Source organism: Talpa occidentalis, unplaced genomic scaffold (genome assembly GCF_014898055.3).
Source record: "Talpa occidentalis isolate TD23 unplaced genomic scaffold, MPIMG_talOcc4v2.1, whole genome shotgun sequence".
In the NCBI taxonomy this organism is placed as follows: domain Eukaryota; kingdom Metazoa; phylum Chordata; class Mammalia; order Eulipotyphla; family Talpidae; genus Talpa; species Talpa occidentalis.
In genome coordinates, this window is record NW_026555331.1 from 76474381 (window position 1) to 76489159 (window position 14779).

Consider the following 14779-nt stretch of genomic DNA (forward strand, 5'->3'; position numbering starts at 1 on the left):
TCTTGAATGCATGCCTGACGAAGGACACCTGGATTGGGGTGTGGGCATACTTAAGTGGATTCACCTGGACTGAGACCGGGGCTCATAAGGGCGGTGTCACAGTGGAGCAGAACACCAGAAGAGGAAAACAAGCGAGAGAGCCCAGGAAGAGTGAAGATTTGCTGCGGGCTGGGAGGCCTGCTAGCATCCCGGGCCCCTGAACCTCTGCCTGCTGTGTACCTGGTATAAACTCAATAAAAGCCTGCAAAAGTCAGTGAGGGCTCCAGGACTCTCCTCCTTCACCCATCTGTTCAAATTATAGAGACCCTGCTCTGCGCCCTTCCTGCCGCTACACCAAGTTGGGGCTTATAAAAAGGAAAAAAAAAGGGGGTGCATTTTTTAAAAGATTTATTTATTTATTTATACAAGCACTGGGTACAGTCAGAAGCACAGGAGGGTGAGAGAATTCACCAGAGCCAGAGCGGGGAGCAGAACAGGCAGAAGGACCGAAGAACACTGCTGAGGGGAGCAGCAGGCTGCAGGAGAGGTCTGAACGCCATATGGGATCCTCGCCTGGCGGCCGGGGATCGAACTAGCGCTGCAGAGGCTGAGGGCAGCTTCCCAGCCCAGCGCTCAACCTCTGCGCCACCAGGGGAGGCCCCTGGGATGCATTTCTTCTTAACTTGTGTTATTTAGAATATATTTTTTTCTTAATCTCCAAGAATTTGGTATTTTTTCACTGCTCTTTCTGCTATTGATTTCTAGTTTAATTCATTTGTGGTTGAAGAGTAGACAGCATATTACTTCTATTGTTTTAAGTTTATTAAGGTGTATTTTATAGTGCAGAATGTGTGTTGGTGAATAGCAAGTTTGAGCTTGAAAAGACTGTGTATCCTGCTATTTCGGGATGAAGCAGTCAGTAGGTGTCAATTATACCCAGCTGATTGCTGGTGCTATTAAGTTCAACTATGATTTTCTGTCTCCTCATCTGACCACTTCTGATAAAGGGATGTTGAAGTCTCCACCTTTGTTTTTGGATTCACTTGTTTTCCCTCAGTGTTACCAGTTTTTGGCTCATGTGTTTTGGTGTTTTCTTGTCAGGTAATATGCATGATAGATTGCTCTGTCTGTTTTGATAATTAACACCTTATAATTATGTTAAGTCCTATTTTATCTCTCATAACATTCCTTCCCTGGAGTCTTCTCACTTGAAAAAAATAAGTTATTTCTGCTTTCTTTTCTTTAGTGTTATTGTGGTGTGTATATATATTACCCTTTTAATTGTAATCTATGTGTACCTATAGATTTCAAATGGCTTTCTTGTATATAAAATATAATTGAACCCTATTTTTAATAATTTCTGATAATTTGGGCATTTTAATTGGTGCATTTTGGCCATTGATGTGTAAAGTGACTATTGATGTACTTGGATTAATATCTACAATGTTTATTACTATTTTCTATTTCTTACCTTTGTTCTTTATTCTTATATTAGTCTTTCACTTTTTTCTAGCTTTTTGTGTGAATTGAGCATTTGTATGATTCTACTTTCTCTTTCTCTATTCTCAGTATATCTGCTATAATATTTTTTTTACCTTTTAAAGTGATTGCTATAGAAGATGTAAAATAAATTCTGAACTAATGCAGTTACACTTTCAAATGATGCTGTGTCACTTCACAGGTAGGGTATGTGCCTTATATCAAAATAATCCTAATTTCTCTCTCCTGCCCCTTACTCACTGTTTTGTCTATACATAAACCTACATAAGCGCACACACACACACACACACACACACACACACACACACTGAATCATTGTTATATAATACATTATTATTTTAAGCAAATGTAGCCTGCTAAATAAAGAATAAGAAAAATAAGTTTTGACTTTACTTTCTCCTTTTTTTGATTCTCAATCTTCTTCCTTCCTCATGCAGTTATTAATTTCTGACATGTAAAATTTTCTCTCTAAATTATTTTTTTAACATTTCTTGCACAGCAGGACTTTTGGCAAAAAAAAAAAAAAACTCTCTTTTTTTTTTTGTCTGAGAGAGACTTTCTCCTTACTAATTTGATATTTTTTGTCAGTACTTCAACTATGATATTCCATTGTCTATTTACATGGCCTCTGAGAAATTAGATGTAATTCTCATTATTACTCTTCTATAGTGAGGTGTACTTTTAATCTGGTTCTTTTCAAAACTTTTCATTTTTTTTTCAGATTTAACAAAATATTGTAGAAGTAGTTTATTTGGCCTCATCTTATCTGCGTTTGTTCTCATACTGCTGTGGGCCTATGTGTTGGTGGTTGACATTAATTTGAGGAATTTCTCAAACATTGCTTCAGCCGTTACTTCTGTTACTTTTCCTCTCTTCTTCTAATATCATCGTTTTGCATGTATTCACAGTTTTATACTGTCTCACCGAAGTTCTGCTATTATTTAGTTTTTTTTCTTTTTGCAGTCCCATTTCAGAAATTTCTACTGACTTATCTTTAAACTCAAAGATTCTTTCTTCAGTCATATCCACTCTCTTAATAGGTTTTCAAAAGGCACTCTTCATTTCATTTATGATGTTTCTGATCTTCAGAATTTCCCATTTATTCCTATAGTTTCCATGACTCTGCTTACATTGCCCATTGGTATTACATTCTGTCTACTTTGTGCATTGTAGCCTTTAGCATATTGATCATAGTTCTTTTAAAATCCCAGACTGAGGTTTCCAATGTCCTTGCCATGTCTCAGTCTACTTCTGATGCTTTCACTGTCTCTTCAAACCGTGTATTTTGTCTTTTAGTGTGCCTTGTAATTTTTTTTTTTTCTTGACTCTGGACACGATATACTGGGTACAACGAATTAGAGTAAAAACAACTTAGATAAAGTGTTGGGAAGTTGTGAAGGAAGAGAAGTATTGTACAGTAATAGGCTGCAGTCTTTTAGTGAGTCTGGGTTTCTGAACTGTGTACTCAATTCTTCTCAGTCCTCCCACATCCTTCAGTAGGACAGGATGATTAGAGTTAGCTAGATTTGGATATTTTCCTTCTACTAGGTCAGGTGGATTCAGATTAAATCCTAATAATTTAAGTTCTGGTGAAATAGTTTCTCCTGAGGCAAGTATCAGTAAGAAGACCACATTGCTAAGGACATATTTAAATAGTTTCTTTTTTCTTACCATAAATCTGAGAGGATTTTTCTCTGATATTCAGTATAAAAACCTGGCTGAATTTCCAAAGACAAAACTCAGTAAATTGACTGGGGACCCATTGGAGTTCTTTTTTTTTTTTTCTCTTTCTCAGTCTTCCACACTGAACCTTTGGTAATTCATTAGTTGTGATTGGATTTCATTACTTTGGCTTTCCATGGATATCTGTTAATAGGTTTCTTCTCTAGTAAATTCCAATTATCTGTGTATACACTCCCTTGCTATTTGTCAAATTTGGGGAAAACAACTTACACTGTGACCTCACTTTTCTGATAGTTCTAAGAAGAATGGTTGATTTTTAATTTGTTCAGTTGTTAACTTGTAGTTAGGATGGAGTGACAACTCCCAAACTCCTCTGATGTTAGACCAGAGACTGAAGTCCTGTCTTATTACATTTTTGTGAACAATAACACATCGCAAATGCAGCAAGATAATTGATATTCTGTAAGAATATTAAGAAAAAAATGTTGTAAAATGCTATGTCACTAACTGTTGAAGATTTTACATAATTTAATATTTAGGATTAATGCAAAATATTAACTGTTTTTTAAATTTTTTATTATTCCATCATTCTTCCTTTTTGTAAAATGCATGCTTTCACCTCTCAGGTGTAGTCCCTGTAAAATTCCCACCACTAATTTGCCCATGTACCATCACCATAGTCCCTTGTGTTCTTCCCTCCCCTGTTTTGATACCTCTCCCTCCCCCCCCACCACAGAGTATCTTTGATTGCCTATTAATTCTGCTTTTTAATTTACTATAATTATTTTATTTCCTGATCCCTTATGTGGTTCCCCTACATTACTTGTATAAGTGAAGCTGTCCAATATTTTTCTTTTTCTTTCTGGCTTATTTTACTGAGCGTGATCCCTTCGAGCTCCATCCATGTTGCTGCAAATTGCATGTGTTTATCTTTTTTGAATGCTGAGTAATATTCCATTATGTATATGTACCACATCTTCTTGATCCAATCATCTATTTTTGGGCATTTGAATTGTTTCCAAAGCTTAGCTGTTGTAAATTGTGCTGCTATAAACATAGGGGTGCAGGTGCTCTTTGGAATTAATGTTTCTGTGTCCTTTGGGTAAATACCTAGGAGTGGAATTGCTGGATCATATGGGAGCTCTATTTTCAGTAGGTTGAGGAACCTCCACACAGCTTTCCACAGTGGTTGTACTAGTTTGCATCTCCTACCAGGAGAGTTCCTTATTCTCCACATCATCACCAACGTTGTTTGTTGCTTCCTATTTTTTTTTTTTTAATATGTGCCATTTTCGCTGGTGTAAGATGGTATCTCATTTTGGTTTTGATTTCCATTTCCCCGATTACAAGTGAAGTTGAGGTTTTTTTTTTTTTTTTTTTTTTTTCATATACCTGTTGGCCATTTGCATTTTCTCTTTAGAGAAGTGTCTCTTTAGCTCTTCTGCCCATTTTTGACCAGATTGTTTACTTTGTTTTTGTTGAGTCTCCTCAGTTCTTTGTAGATTTTTGTGATCATCCCTTATCGGTAGTGTTGGGTACAATTTTTTTTTTTTCCATGATCAGTAGGCTGTCTCTTTGTACACAAGTTAATGTCCCTTTTGTACAGAAGCTTTTTAATTTGATGTAGTCCAGCTGTTCATCTTTTCCTTCACTTTCTTTGAATTGGGGATGTGACTTTAAAGATGTTACTGAGATGTATGTCATGTAGTTTTGCCTATATTTTCTTCTATCTATTTTATGGGTTGAGGTCTTATGTTCAAGTCTTTTATCCATTTTGAGTTTTTGTGCATGGTATGAGGTAATAGTCTAGCTTCATTTTTTTTTTTTTTTTGCATGTTGCAGTCCAGTTTTCCCAGCACCTTTTATTGGTGGAACAAACTGTCCTTGTTTCATTTCATACTCTTTGCTCCTTTGTCAAATATTTGTTGTTCATAAATGTGTGGGTTTATTACTGGGTTTTCTATTCTTTCATCTTTGTTCCACTACCATACAGTTTTTTAAAATATATTTTTTATTTTATATATTTCACATCATTTTTCATTTTTGCACAATGCATGCATTTTCATCTTGGTTATAGCCCCCATACAATTCCCACCACCCTTGTTTTGATCCTACTCCCTTCTCCAGTTTTAATTATTATAGCTTGGTAGTATAGTTTGAAGTCTGGGAGTGTGATACCTCCATTCTCCTTTTTTTTTTTTTGTCAGGAGAGCTTTGACTATTTGAGGTGTTATGTGGTTCCATATGAATTTCTTCAATATTTTTCTATCTCTTTGAAGAATTTCATTGAAATTTTTATTGGAATAGTGTTGAATCTGTAAATTGCTTTCAGTGCGATGGCCATTTTGATGTGTTAATTCTTCTGATCCATGAACATGGAATGTCTTTTCATATCTTTGTGTTCTCTTCTATATTTTTTAACAATGTTTTATAAACATTGCATAGGTGGTGCATCTTTTTTGTTAGGTTTATTCCCAGCTATTTGATTTTTTTGTTTGTTTCATTTATAAAAGGGATGGTTTTCTTGATTTCTTCTTCTTCAGATTGATTGTTTGCATATAGAAAGGCTACTGATTTTTTGTGTGTTGATTTTGTATCCTGCCACTTTACTAAATTGGTTGTTTTTTTTAAAGATTTATTTATTTATGCATACAAGAACTGGGGTACAAGCCAGAGGTGTGGGGGATAAGAGAAGTCACCAGAGACAGAGTGGGGAACAGAACAGGCAGATTGACTGAAATACACTACTGAGGGGAGCAGATGGCAAGTCAGGAGCAGTCTGCTTTACCATGTGTGTAGCTCTCTGGCTGGAGATCAAACTTGTGCTGCAGCAGTTGCGCATAGCTTCATAGGTAGCACCTTAACCCCTGAGACACCAGGAGGCCCTGATTGATTATTTTGATTAGTTTTTTCTCTAATGTTTTCAGGGGTTCTCTATGTATATGTCATATTGTCTGCAAATAGTTATACTTTTATTTCCTCTTTCCCTGTTTGGATTCCTTGTATGTCTTGCTCTTGTCTTATTGCACTGACTAGGACTTTCAGTATTATATTGAAGCAGTGGTGAGAGTTGGCATCCTTGTCTTGTTTCAGATCTTAAGGGAAAAGCTTTCTGCTTTTCACCATTGAGAATGATATTGGCAATGGGTTTGTTGTATATAGCCTTTATTATGTTATGTTCCTTCTATCCCAAGAATTTTGAGAGCCTTCATCATAAATAGATGTTGGACTTTGTTGAATACCTTCTCAGCATCCATTGATATGAGCATATGTTTTTTGTTTTTCTTTTTGTTGATGTGGTGAATTACATTAATTGACTTTCAGATGTTGAACCATTATTCACTAAACATTTTAAGCAAGTCTTTTTTAACTCATTGGTTTCTGATGCTTAGGTGGGTTAAATGATTGAAAAATCACCTCTGTAATTGTGGCTCCTTTCTAATATGTTACCTGTCATTTCCTTAGTGATGAGAAGTCACCCTTTTTTTTTTAAAGATTTACTTATTTATGCATACAAGAACTGGGGTACAGTCCAGAGGTGTGTGAGGGGGTGAGAAGATTCACCAGGGATAGAATGGGGAACAGAACAGGAAGATTTACTGAAAGACACTGCTGAGGGGAGCAGCGGGTGAGTCCGGAGAGGTCTGTTGCACTATGTGGGTACCTCCTGGCCAGGGATCGAACTTGTGCTGCAGTGGCTGCTGATAGCTTCATAGGTTGCAAGGGGTCTTAACCCCTTGCACCATCAGGGATGCCCTAGAAGTCACACTTTTACAAAGGGATGAAACCAGTAGTAGAACCCCACATCTTAAAGGAGACTCCATTGGATAATAATAATCTAATAATACTATTTTTGTCTGCTATTCCTCATATATTTTCCTCAGTTGAGGTTCTATGAATGTGTATGCTCATGATTTGTGAGAAGTGAGTGACACATGTAAAATTTTTACTTTCATTGTTGCTTTCCCCCAGTTCAATTTTACTTTATTTATTTTTAAAGATTTATTTATTTATGCATACAAGAGCTGGGGTACAGGCCAGAGATGTGGGGGGTGAGAGGATTCACCAGAGACAGAGTAGGGAACAGAAAAGGCAGATTGACCAAAGTACACTGCTGAGGGGAGCAGCGGGTGAGTCAGGAAAAGTCTGCTGCACCATGTGGGTTGCTCCCTGGCGGGCCGGGAATCGAATTTGTGCTGTAGAGGCTGCGGATTGCTTCGTAGTGCAGTGCTTAATCCCTTGCACCACAATTTTACTTTAATAGAGTAATGTTTCAAATACATTTTATGCTTTGTTATATTTTATAGATTGTTGGGCTTTGTTCTGTCTTTTAATCTTCTCAAATTTCTTTGTTTATGGGTCACTCTTGAGCACATCATAGCACATATCTGTTTCTCTTTTTTTCATGCAATAGAGATCTCATGGGAAAATTACAATTTAAAACAGGGCAATACAAAACAGAAAGACTGAAACACCACTCTTTTTTCCTACAAAAGGACTTGAATTGAGGATTTAGTGACCTCACTAGTTATCAGTAAAAGAATGAACACAGACCAATGCCTAAAAATTCAAATAAAAAATCTTCAACTACTATTACCATTACAGCTACACAAATATATAGATATAGATATAGATATAGATATAGATATAGATATGATCCCAATACTAGACCCTGGTCTTTAAACTAAATTATATTCCTGGAGTTCAGAATCCCCTCTGCTTCTTTCATATAAAGCCAAATTGTTTTTTTGGCTTTGTCAAGAGGTGCTTTATATCAACAATGGGTGTCCTTTGAAAACCTGATCCCATCTGTAAGACATTTAGTAGAAATTCTTGGAGTTTTCTATCATTTGGGAGGTGCTCATCCCTAATTCATAACAGTGAGGAAAGGTTGATGAAAATGAGGATGATGATAATTTTACTTTTCCCTCATTATAAAAGTTCTTTGGGAAAATTTCTTTTGAAATGGGGAAGGGAAGGGTCAAATATGTCCTCTCCAGTTAACCAAATTTGCAGAAATTTCTTTGATCTTTGTGCAATATTTTATTTTAACTCCTCTAATGTTCTAAAGAAAGTGTCACAACCAAAACACCTAAAACAAGGATAGTTTGTAGTTTGCTTTTCTTGAAATATCTTTCTAAAGCAAATTGGCACAGATCATCCCCCACTTGTAAAGAATTATTCCATGATGACAACTGGCCATTGGTTACTTGACTCAAGTTTTGCCAATGCTAAGCCCTGGACAACATACTGTGCTTAAAAAATAAGGATCACTTGTTTTTCTCTGACCCATTTTGATGGTAGAATTCAAGTATTCCTAAGGTGGCAATAGCAGTTTAACTTTACACATTGTTTCTGGCCACTTTAAACAACTGCAAACTTTAGCTTTCTTCTTCTCCTTCTTCTTTTTTTTTTTTTTTTTCTTTAGTGATACCATTGTGGTTAGTGGACTATAGTTAGGAATTAAAAACAAAACTTGACTTTAAGGTCAAACTGAAATTCTGATAGCAAAAGTCCACTGGACTACCAGATCTTTTAAAAATTGTGTGCATTCTTGTTAAAATCCAGATTCCAAAAGGTCAAAAAAATCTGACCTTCAAATGGGAAAATATTTTCTGAAGATATTTTATATATAAAAATTAAGCTATAGTTTAAAGGGAAATATATAAAAACAGAGTTTCATCTGTTACTACATGATTGAGTATCTAAGGTTATTCAGTTACAGAAAATTCACTACACAAAGGGTCCAAAACCTAGTGTGAGCCTCATATTCATAAATTCTTACATATATGAAATTATACAAAATATCACTATGTCTCATCTTATTCATTTGAACAACAAAATAGTTGTTTCTGTTCTGTCACCGGTTTGTTTTGAGAATCATAAATAATTGGTTACCGGTTTGTTTTGAGAATCATATGTAATAATACAAATTAGGTTTCTTTATGAATTTTTAAAAATACTACAAAATTACTTCTAAAAAATACTACAGAAAAGAAGCTTTTTTGCCTTCTTTTACTATCCTTGCATCCTCCCAAGATTTATATTGTGACCTATAGCAAATTTCAGTCTTGGACTTGGAACTCAATTCTACAATATCTTGAAATGGCAGTTTACTCCAAAAACTTGCTTTGAGCTCAGAAATTTAAAAAAAAAAATGCTTAAGAAGTCCTAAGGTTAGTTAAGAAATGATAGAATCAGTCAGTCATGCAACAAAAATCACTGAAATCTAATAATCGAGCCAGATTTTAGAAGTGAATCAGCCAATGATTTAAACATTTTAGCTGTGCAAAAGTTTATACAAATGAAATTACTGAGAGCCTTTCCATGAAACCATTTCAGAAACCCCACTCCAGCCAGAGGACCAGAGCAGCCCTGTTTGTTGGATGCCTCAGTTCAGAGACCACCAATTTTCAAATCGATTAATCTAGCGTGGTGTCCTTGCTTAAACTACACCTTGTGTGGGAGAAGGACATGAGCGTTACGTAAAGGAGCCATGGCACCGTGGAAGCAGGTGGTTGTCCTGGTGTCCTTTTCACCTGTGGCACCAGGTTTGAGTGACCCTGAGAGGAGGGGGTCTGTGGAGCACATTTTGGAAACCTGTGACCCTGTTAGCTCTGTCATCCAGTGTGAGAATCGTTTCTACAGCATCTTTGACTTGCTATCATCTATTACTTGATTTTCTCGCACTCTTCAAAGAGGTCATGTGCCCTGATGTCCAATAGTTCTGGTTCTTTGAAAATGAGTCCTTGGGTGGGGCTGAAAACTCAGGCTTTCCCTAGAGACAAACTGTTTCTAATTCCATCATTTTGGGCAACCCAGACTCTCCTAAGTGTGGACAGCAGTCATGTCTCCTCTGTGTCTTCTCTCCTATATAAGCATTGCTAGTTTACTTGAATTTTCCAATTTTTCATTGTTAGCCAACTTCCTTGAAATTATCAGTCATGTGTTAATAGTCTTCTTAAAATCTGGTATTAGACTAGAACCCAGCACTCCAGATTTGGCTTCCCAGCACATATTCAGTAGAGACATTGTTACTCATGAGCTAGTCCTACTACTTCATCTACTGAGGCGACTGCTAGTTAAGATTCAACTGCTAACCTGAGTGATTCAACAAATAACACACTGGGCCATGATTTGTTGTATAGTAAGTGTGAGAAGCCTAATACATTTTTAGGGTTTATGCTGGGCACTTCCATACTTACCCTTTTTGCTGTACTGTTTTTTTTTTTTTTTAATTCTTACTTTCTATTTTATTTGCGAATGAGCCTATTTGCTGTCTAGTGATTATCAAGATGACCCATTTGCCTTACTAGATCCTGGAAATATTTTACATATTTTTCATTTTTGTACAATGTATGCATTTTGATCTTGGTTATAGTCCCCGTATAAAATCTTCATCCAATAGTAATCAGATGTGGGTGACATTTATTTATAACTATTTTTTTTTCACTGACAAGTGGGGTTTGTCTGGGCCCAAACAGCTGATAGACAAGCTAGAATTTCAAGCCTTGAACATGTTTAAAGAATTTGTATCTTCTTCATAGTTATAAGCACCATCACAAATAAGTAAATCAGCCTTATATTATGAAAATCCCCCTTCATAATATAACCATTCAGTACCCTTTTGGTACCTCCAAATCAAGGTGTTTTGAATTAATCAAACCCTGGAATTACATTAAGTGGTTTACAAGAGACTGTGAGTGTAGTAGCATCTGAACAAGGTATTATTGCATTTACCCCAAAGCTCCACATGTGTAAAAACATTTACCCTCATTTTAAGCATTCTCTCTTGAGTCTCTGTGGAATTTGTGAGCTTTGAGACACAAAGGAAGGAGAAAAAAGAAGTGAACAATTTCTACAGCATGTCAGAATCTGGCTATTTTGAAGCCATCTTTCTCTCTAGGAGGAAAATTGCCCTTTCTTTCTTCCTTCCTTCCTTCCTTCCTTCCTTCCTTCCTTCCTTCCTTCCTTCCTTCCTTCCTTCCTTCCTTCCTTCCTTCCTTCCTTCCTTCCTTCCTTCCTTTCTTTCTTTCTTTCCTTTTCTTTCCTTTTCTTTCTTTTCTTTCCTTTTCTTTCCTTTCTTCTTTCCTGAGAACCTGTAATGGGTGGAAGAGCAGTTAAACCATCATTCTTTCACAATTGTCTCTTATTTCCTGATCACACCATGTGGTAATTCTACAGCCTCTGAATGGAGGTTGCTGTCATTATTTGATTTCCTTTTGCAATCCCTTTAAGTTACCAGTAGCACCTCCAGCTTCCCGTCTTCCATAAATGTAAACCAACAACCTCATTGATGGTAAAGGTAGGCAAAATGTCCAAAATAATAAATAATGCCCTTTCACAGGCTTGGGTAATGCCAGATTTGATCCAGACATTTGGCTCTCTCAGGGACTATCTCACTGAAGCCGGAATTATTTTGTCACAAAGACACACACCATTGTATCTCTACAGAATAGCATCATGTGAACATATCCAGTGGTCATCTAGTATCCTCTATGTCAAAATCAATCTAGAACTTTTCACCCTAATATTATAAAAAATCAAAAGGCATAAAACCAGGAAAAAACAAATTTTGAAGACAGAAATATTGAAAATGTTCTGAAGTTATGTTGAAACATTTTTTACTTGATCAGTTATCAACAGACGGCTGCATGTATTGAGTAAGTTACCAAAGCTAAACTGCACTGGTATAAACACCATTTCCTGTTTTTGTGTCTAGAATAGAGGAGCCCAAATTTTGCTGTCTACTTTTGCTTTTCATAAAATTCTCACATCTCATCCTCAGTCAACACAGGCAACCCACCACAAATGCTCCGGCAAAAAGGGTTCTTGTGCAACACACTTTGGGAACACTTCCACAGATGGGGAACACAGACTTTGAAGCTGGAAGGAGTTGTGGAGAGTAGGGTATCACCTTGTCTCTACTCACACCTCTGACTTGTCTTTCCTTAATAACCATGAAGTAAGTCATCCAGCTACTTCAATCCTAAGAGATACCTGAAACCACGCAGCCTCCAAGACTTGGAATTAGCTACTGGGTTAAATAAACATACACAGTACCACAATGGTTAAAAGATGATAATGTTGCAGGATCTGGTTTAAGTTTTTACATCCTTTAACATTTTTAATATTTGCCAAAATCCATGAAGCACATGGTGTTATTACTGAAAGATAACATAGCGCAGTAGACAAGCCCACAAATTCTAGAGCAGGGCGGTCTCTAATGAGCTGTGTGACCTTGAGGGTATTACTTCACTCCTCAATGACACAGATTCCTTGTCTGTGAAAGTTTCAGCCCTTACGTTATCTACATTTTACGTACAAAGTAGCAGAGGTCAAAGACTTCACTCACAGTACATGATGATGAGAGTTGAACCCAGAAATTTGAAATCTGTACATCTTCCTTACTCCACCCTGCTTCTGCAAGTTACAATTATAAAATATTGTTTTCTCCTTTAAATTTTCTCTTCCTGAAATAGTGTCTATAGTTGTGCTTCTACAGTGAGGATATAATCAGATGATTCAAATAAAAAGAGCAGCTGATCATATATTTGAGTCAGTGATTACTAAAGTTATTTAGACCCCAGATCATTTCCCAGAATAGGTCCTTGTCACAGATTCACTAGATGTGAAATATATGAAAGGTATCTTGCTTAGGCTTTAGAAGTTGTCCTTGTTAGTCAATATAAAAAAATAAAATGATCTAAAATGATAATAAGTGTTATAACTCTCCAAGTGATCAGATTACTTTTTTTAAAAAGATTTATTTATGTATACAAGAACTGGGGGCAGGGTAGGTCAGAGATGCGAGGGGTGAAAGGATCCACCAGAGACAGAGTAGGGAACAGAACAGGTGGATTGATGGAAAAACACTGCTGAGGGGAGCAGCAGTAAGACAGGAGAGGCCTGTTGCGCCATATGGGTCAGCTTCCTGGCCAGGCATTGAACTCATGAGTCAGTGGCTGCCGATAGCTTCATAGTGCTGAGACTTAACCCACTGGGCCACCAGGGAGACCCCATAATTGATTTCTCTCAGAGAAAGTGATGAAAGAAAGAGACAGACGGAGACAGAGCAAAGCAACAACCTCAATATCACACAGTGATACCTCTGCCGTATTCTCTTGTTCCCACAGACCAAACCTGATCTCATGATGAATAGGTTGGGGGACCTACACAGGAATTGGGCATTTATAGGGAACATCATAGAAGCTGGTTGCCACAGCCACTGTCTTTTCCTTTAAAACTAGTTACATATTTTAGAAAGACCGTTATGCTTGCATTAGTTCCTTATCACATAACACTAATGTGTAAGCTTGAGAATAAAGAGAACTATTGGAAAAATGTAATCCAGCATCCAGTCATGAAGGGATTTGTATGCCAAGCAATAAAATTTTGTCTTGTATCCAATGGCAGTTGGGAGGATTTCAAGTAAATTATTGACACTACAGCACTTATGTTCTGAGAATATCCCTCTGGCCATGGTGGAAGATGGATCGAGGAAGTAAAGGCCAGAGGATAAGACCAGTTAGGTCACTGCCACAGAGTAGGCAGATGCGGGGTTTCCAACAAGAGTAGAACTAGAAGTAATGACATGGAAGGGATGGATTCATGACATGATTATCAGGAAGAACAAATTGCTTGGTGACTGGGTAGGTCATGAGTAGGGAAGAGATCATGAGAAGGAAGAAAATCTCAAGTTTATGATTTTTGTCATTTGTCATCTATTTCAATGGTCTTATGTAAATGAGAGGGTATGTGTGAGGGTCCTAACACTCTGTGTGGCACGGGAGTGATACAAAGAATTGTAGCTAAATGTAAATATAAAGAAAGTAAATCATGAATATGAATTAATAAAAAGAAACTCCAGTGCATGTGTATGCATATCAATGAAAACATGAATAAAGAATTCAGAACAAAAACTACCTATTTATTTTAAAAATACTGATTTCACCTCTTCATCATATAGACTTTTTATTTTCAGAAAAGCACCATGTTTCACAAAGTCACTAATATCAGGATTGGAGTCTAATAGAAAGTAGAAAGTTAGAATAAAAAAATAATAATGGCATTGGACCTATAATATGTTCATAATTTGGAAAAATAGATGAATAAACATAATACAAAGAAATATTTAATTTGTAGGTAAAAGTGGTTCCAGACTTTAAAGAAATGTGTGTGTGTCATGTGTTTGTGTGTGTGTGTATACACACATGTACTTATATATACACAAACATTTTGAAAACATACATATAAATAACACATTTGACAAAAGTTGCGTAAGGAATTGATTCAAAATAATATGTTAGTGAAATGTTGACACAATATACAATCCTTAAAGGCCAGCTCTTCAATTTTTAGTAAACTCTACTGCACTGTCACCAATGTTGACTGGAAATGATTCCCCTTCATGTTACCTTTGTTAAGTAAATACCTCATTTTATATTTTTGACTTGTCCCTAAATGCCTGAAATGTAATGTGTTTTGGACTTTTATTTTCCCTATTTCATTTTTGCCTGTTTTGGAAGAATGTTGTGCATAAAGTGAATTATGTCCCTTTTTTAAAAATTATTATTTTACTTAAGGGCTGTTTTGCTGTCTTTAGTCATCTCTGCAT